The sequence below is a fragment of the Mercurialis annua genome, linkage group LG3 (assembly GCF_937616625.2).
Source record: "Mercurialis annua linkage group LG3, ddMerAnnu1.2, whole genome shotgun sequence".
NCBI lineage: Eukaryota > Viridiplantae > Streptophyta > Magnoliopsida > Malpighiales > Euphorbiaceae > Mercurialis > Mercurialis annua.
This window is the reverse complement of record NC_065572.1, coordinates 42,355,530-42,362,449: the sequence shown is the minus strand read 5'-3', so window position 1 is coordinate 42,362,449 and position 6,920 is coordinate 42,355,530. Positions and strand designations below refer to the sequence as shown.

Here is a 6,920-nt window from a genome sequence, read left to right as displayed (position 1 = left end):
CGCAACGTTTGCAAACCTTTGGCTTAAATTGCTAAAAATATGAAATGTTTGGATTTGTTTCGTAACGTTTTAAACGTTTGGCTTAAATCGCTAAAATGGGGAAACTGTCACGACCCAAATTTATGAGTCGCAACCGGTGCTTGGGAATGGGAGTGGTAGCTCCGAAACCCGTAGCAAGCCTAAAAACCTGTGTAAATTTTTCGCAAATGAAATCATATTTTACATATCAAAATACATGTGACCCCATTTTATAAAAACATCAGAGTTAAAACGCATTGTACAAATACATAGACAAAATACATAGACAAAAACATATAGACTACTGCGGACCGCTAGAATGAAAACCTTCTTTCACTTCTTATGCAAATGACTTCCGAGAATTAAAACTTCGGAAGCTTGACTTTCCAAATCATATCATGCTATCCCTGAAAAATGGGAGGAGTAACGGGGTCAGTATAAAACTGAGTGAGTTCACCAAATTACACGCAATATCACATAAAGGGTTAAAACCGTTGAAAACCCATTTTATATATAGAAAATACTCTTTTGAAATCATATTGCATACCCTCTTTACTTTCCTTCATAGCTCTTTGTTTATTTCATAAACTTATAGTTTATACGTATTTGACATCTTTGATTTCTTATTATGGTATTGATATTTTTCTTTTCTTGTTTTGTTTCATTAGTTTTCGACCGAATCTTAAATCTTAGGTTATATCATCCTGATTCTGAATCGAATTAAATCATTGGCAAGTCCCTTGTGACTTGATCCTTATGGTTGGGTCCCGAGATAGTTCAACCGAGTTACCTTCAACCATGTGGCACAGTCCCGAGATAGTTCGACCGAGTTACTCATGCCACTACTTAATCCCAAGTTGTGAGTCCCGAGATAGTTCAATCGAGTTACTCACCAGACACAGGTCCCGGGATAGTTCAACCGAGTTACCTTCGTGTCTGCATTCGGACTCTGCACCCTGCAAGTCTTTTGAACTTAACTGTCGATTCATATAATTCCTATTGTCATTTAATAGGAAAGTTTGTTCACATTGTGTCTCGATCTTGTTTCGTATTGATTCTCAATGTATCGCACTTACTTTTTATTTCGTATGAGTCCCGAGTACTATTATCGAGAATGGATGAGATACAGGTCCCGTGATAGTTCTATCGAGTTCAACCTCGTATCTCAAATTCTTATTATTGGATATACCATAGTACATTTTCTTATTACATAAGTTAGTCGTTTTGATATTTCATCTTTGGTTTTCTTGATCCTTTATGGACCATGACATGCACAAAACAATCTACAACATACATCTATAACACACGCACGTATGGGTATTCATTATAATTAAAAGTACGTACAGGAACGTACTATGTTTCTTTATAAGTATATGAATAATAGTACATATAGGAATGTACTATACTTTTCTCGTATATTATTTGATGTTTGACTTCGTATTATGTTGTTTTACCCTTCCCCGGTACTTTAACATTTATACTCTTTTCATGTACTTGTATTATTATCAAAATGGCACAATACAATAAAACATCATTTTCAAAACATACATATATATGCATTTTAAGAACATACATTTAAACATAAAAATATTCGTATAGCTTTCGTATTAAATACGTAGCTTTACGAATATTAGCGAGTAATTTAAAGTGTACTCACCACTTGCTATCCAAATTCTTCAAATAAACACGAAGACATCTCGATCCGTTCCCCTCGAGCCTTGTCGATAGTCGCTTCGTCGAGTCTACGCAAATTCGATAGCGCTACGAATTAATAAAAAATCTAATTACGATTACGCATCTAAAACTAGTTCGATCAACATACTTCGGTCATTAAAAACACTTATCTAAAATAGGTTGACCCCTGAACGAAATCGACATTCTTAAAGTTTAGAAAGCGGCCTACAACTTTCGTTTAGGTCTCAGACCATGAATTGCACCCGAAGGTGTCGAAAACAAGCTCAGAAGTTATTTCCTTGGAGCTGTCTACAAGTGCAGGGCAGATTGCACAACATAATGTTCTGCCTTTTATGAGCAGTTTAGAGGCAGAATTAGAGAAAACTTAAAACTAGATAATTATAGTTAACATTTCAAAGTTTCCGTTCCAACAAACGGAACTTGATTTGGACCTATACAGCCCGAGATATTGCCTTTGCAATATCGCTGTTTTCCAGGACAGTTTTATGCAATTTCGTTAACTAGTTTGCGTAACTTTTAATCGTAATCTTATTATGCAATGATACCTAAAATCCATCAAAACCATCCTTTTACAACATCACAACTCAGACACCGTTAACAAACATACACATACCAATCCATGACTTAAACCTTAACAAAACATCAAGGCTTGAATTCATCCACATAGCCAACTATTCATGCATTATTTTTGCATCAACTCTAACTCAATCAATCTTGCTTCAAACTCAATCTACATTCAGCAATATAAATTCAATTGAACACTCATAACTTATCAATTAAATCTCATAGCATCAACTAGATTAGGGCCCGAAACACTTAGCCCATTCATATGTCAAAATTCAATCAAGAATTTTAACAATTCTACATAAATCATATAGTCAATTCATCAAACACCTAAACTTCACACAATTGTCAACATAGACTAACCATCATCAATTTCAGAAAATACCTCACCTTGGATGTTGTCCCTATGCCGAAGCTTCAAGGCTTAAATTCACCATCAACAATCTTCCATGAAAGCTTATAAACTCATATGAACATCAATTACACCAAAACCCTTAATTAACTCTAAAACCGAAATAAAACTTAGAAACCCTAACCTCAAGTTGTGATTTTTTACCTTGAATAATAGGGCTAGATCAGTAGCTCTCCTTCTCCTCGTTCCGTGGCCGCAAGAATCGTCCAATTCCATAGAGAAACGAGGAAGTTAGAGGATTGAAATCTTTGCATATGTTGATCATCAAAGGAAAAAGGAGAACGAATTTGAGACTCAAAAATGTGTTGATTCTGATCTTAAATCAAATGAAATGGGTATATATATTTATGACAAAGGTCTCATTTAGTCCCTCACTTTGCCACCTCCTCAACTTTCACTTTATAACTTTTATTTCGACCAATTTAGTCCATCGATCGCTTAATCATTCGATTCTCGATAAATTCCGTATTATTTATTTCCCAAATAAATAACATTAGTCTCATATCTTATAATATCACTTCCCAATAATTTATTTTGGCAATTTTGGCCAAAAACGCTCAAATTTCCATTTTGAGTTTACTTGCACTTTTTCTCAATTTTTCGTCCAATTTTCATTTTAATGACTATCAATAACAACTTTATCGATATTATTTTCTTATCTTGAGAAAATAGAGTAAAACACAACTTCCTCCGAGAGTTTGTGGTTAAAAGTCCACTTTAGTCCTTAAAGTGGCTAATTTGCACGTTAACCCTTATTCTTAACTAATCGTCAAACTATCTTCTAAAACGATTTCGTATACTTACGAAATTTTTGCGATCGTTTATTAATAATATTTCATGGACCTTGGCGTGAATATTATTCGCTCTGACTTTCCAACTTTTTTTATTTTATTTCCTTTTTGTCTCGATTAAATCCAATTTATCGCATAATAATTTTCCATTTAAATTATTATTCTACGATAATTCCAATAGACCCGCTTCAGTCTAAGTCCTTATTATCCAATCCTAATTTGATATTCTCGTTCTTAATCTTTACAATTATGCTTTGTGGCACTACACGTAATACCTCAAAATTTAGGTTATTACAGAAACGTTTGAATTTGTTTCGTAGCGTTTGTAAACGTTTGACTAAAATCGCTAAAAAGGTGAAACCTTTGGTTTTGTTTCGTAAAGTTTGGAAACGTTCGGCTTAAATCGCTAAAAAGGTGAAACATTTTGTTTTGTTTCGTAATGTTTGTAAACGTTTGGCTTAAATTGCAAAAAAGGTGAAACGCTTCCATTTGTTTCGTAACGTTTGTAAACGTTTAGGTTAATTTGCTAAAAAGGTGAAACGCTTGGATTTGTTTCGTAACGTTTGTAAATGTTTGTCTTAAATTGCTAAAAAGGTGAAACGCTTGGATTTGTTTCGTAATATTTTTAAACGTCTGGCTTAAATTCGCCAAAAAGGTGAAACATTTGGATATTTTTCGTAACCTTTGTAAACGTTTGGCTTAAATCGCTAAAAAGGTGAAAACGTTTAGATTTTTTCGTAGCATTAGTAAACCTTTGGCGTAAATTGCTAAAAAGGTGAAACACTTGGATTTGTTTCGCAACGTTTCTAAACATTTGGCTTAAATTGCTATAAATGTGAAACACTTGGATTTGGTCCGTAAAGTTTGTAAACGTTTGTCTTACATCGCTAAAAAGGTGAACCGTTTGGATTTGTTTCCTAGCGTTTGTAAACGTTTGGCTTAAATCGCTAAAAAGGTGAAATGTTTCGATTTGTTTCGTAGCGTTTGTAAATGTTTGGCTTTAATCGCTAAAAAGGTGAAACATTTGGATTTGTTTTTTACCGTTTGTTTGGCTTAAATCGCGAAAAAGGTGAATTGTTTGGATTTGCTTCGTAATGTTTGTAAACGTTTGGCTTAAATTGCTAAAAAGGTGAAACGCTTGGATTTTTTTGTAACGTTTATAAAGGTTTAGCTTAAATTGCTCAAAAGGTGAAACATTTGATTTTTATTTCGCTACTTTTGTAAATGTTTTGCTTATATTGCTAAAAATTGGAAACGTTTAGATTTGTTTCGCAACGTTTGTAAACGTTTGGCTTCAATCGCTAAAAAGGGGAAACGTTTGGATTAGTAATGTAATGTTTGTAAACGTTTGGCTTAAATAGCTAAAAAAGTGAAATGTTTGGATTTGTTTCGTAACTTTTGTAAACGTTTGGCTTAAATCGCTAAAAAGGTGAAATGTTTGGATTTGTTTTGTAACGTTTGTAATCGTTCGTCTTAAATCGCCAAAAAGGTAAAACGTTTGGATTTGTTTCATAATCTTTTTAAAAGTTCGGCTTAAATTGCTAAAAAGGTGAAACACTTTGATTTTTTTAGTAACTTTTGTATACGTTTGGCTTAAATTGCTAAAAAGGATAAACGCATGGATTTGTTTCTTAACGTTTGTAAAAGCTGGGCTTAAATTGTTAAAAATTTGAAACGCTTGGATTTGTATTTTAACGTTTGTAAACGTTTTGCTTAAATTGCTAAAAAGGTGAAACGCTTGGCTTTGTTTTGTAACGTTTGTAAACGTTTGGCTTAAATCGCTAAAAATGTGAAACGTTTGGATTTGTTTCATAACGTTTGTAAACGTTTTGTTTAAATTGCTAAAAAGGCGAAACGTTTGGATTTGGGTCGTAATGTTTGTAAACGTTTGGCTTAAAACGCTAAAAAGGTGAAACGTTTGGTTTTATTTCCTAGCCTTTGTAAACGTTTGGCTTAAATCGCTAAAAAGGTGAAACGTTTGGATTTGTTTTGTAAAGTTTGTAAACGTTTGGCTTAAATTGCTGAAAAGGTGAAACGTTTGGTTTTATTTCCTAACCTTTGTTAACATTTGGCTTAAATCGCTAAAAAGTTGAAACGTTTGTATTTGTTTCGTAACGTTTGTAAACATTTTGCTTAAATTGCTAAATAGATGAAACGCTTGGATTAGTTTAATAACATTTGTAAACGTTTGGCTTAAATCCATAAAAAGGGGAAACGTTTGGTTTTGTTTCGTAACGTTTGTAAACATTCGGCTTAAATCGTTAAAAAGGTGAAAATTTTGTTTTGTTTCGTAATGTTTGTAAACGTTTGGCTTAAATTGCTAAAAAGGTGAAATACTTGGATTTCTTTCCTAACGTTTGTAAACGTTTAGCTTAATTTGCTAGAAAGGTGAACCGCTTCGATTTGTTTCGTAATGTTTGTAAATGTTTGGCTTAAATCGCTAAAAATGTGAAACGCTTGGATTTGTATTTTAACGTTTGTAAACGTTTGGCTTAAATTGCTAAAAAGGTGAAACACTTGGTTTTGTTTCGTAACGTTTGTAACTGGCTAAAAATGTGAAACGTTTGGATTTGTTTCGTAACATTTGTAAACGTTTGGCTTAAATTGCTAAAAAGGCGAAACGTTTGGATTTGGGTCGTAATGTTTGTAAACGTTTGGCTTAAAACGTTTAAAAGGCGAAACGTTTGGATTTGTTTTGTAACGTTTGTAAACGTTTGGCTTAAATCGCTAAAAAGGGGAAACGTTTGGATTTGTTTTGTAACGTTTTAAACGTTTGGTTTTGTTTCGTAGCGTTTGTAAACGTTTGGCTTAAATAGCTAAACACGTGAAACATTTGGATTTGTTTCGTAACGTTTGTAAACGTTTGGCTTAAATCGCTAAAAAGGTGAAACGTTTCGATTTGTTTTGTAACGTTTGTAAACGTTTGGCTTAAATCGCTAAAAAGGGGACACGTTTGGATTTGTTTTGTATCGTTTGTAATCGTTCGGCTTAAATCGCTAAAAAGATGAAACATTTGGATTTGTTTCATAACCTTTGTAAACGTTTGGCTTAAACAGCTAAAAAGGTGAAACGCTTTGATTTATTTCGTAACTTTTGTATACATTTGGCTTAAATTGCTAAAAAGAAGAAACGCATGGACTTCTTTCATATCCTTTGTAAACATTTGGCTTAAATTGATTAATAGGTGAAACGTTTGGATTTGTTTCGTAGAGTTTCTCAATGTCTGGCTTAATTCGCTAAAAAGGTGAAACGTTTGGATTTGTATCGTACCATTTGTAAACATTTGGTTTAAATCGCTAAAAAGGTAAAAAGTTTGGATTTGTTTCGTAACGTTTGTAAACGTTTGGCTTGAATTGCTAAAAAGGTGGAAACGCTTGGATTTATTTCGTAACGTTTGGCTTATATTGCTAAAAAGGTGAAACACTCGGGTTTTTTTCGTA

General features: G+C 33.2%; 1 long non-coding RNA gene across 2 annotated transcripts; it reads right to left on the bottom strand.

The window, feature by feature from the left end:
• Window positions 1-251: 251 nt before the first annotated feature.
• Window positions 252-3,139, bottom strand: LOC126674835 (uncharacterized). Of its 2 annotated transcripts, XR_008790466.1 has the most exons (4): window positions 2,834-3,139; window positions 2,668-2,741; window positions 1,676-1,760; window positions 252-425 (listed from the first exon to the last, which is right to left on the bottom strand). It is a non-coding gene; the product is annotated as an uncharacterized LOC126674835 (long non-coding RNA). The 2 variants fall into 2 exon arrangements; XR_007639634.2 differs by having other exon boundaries at window positions 2,668-3,139.
• Window positions 3,140-6,920: the final 3,781 nt, after the last annotated feature.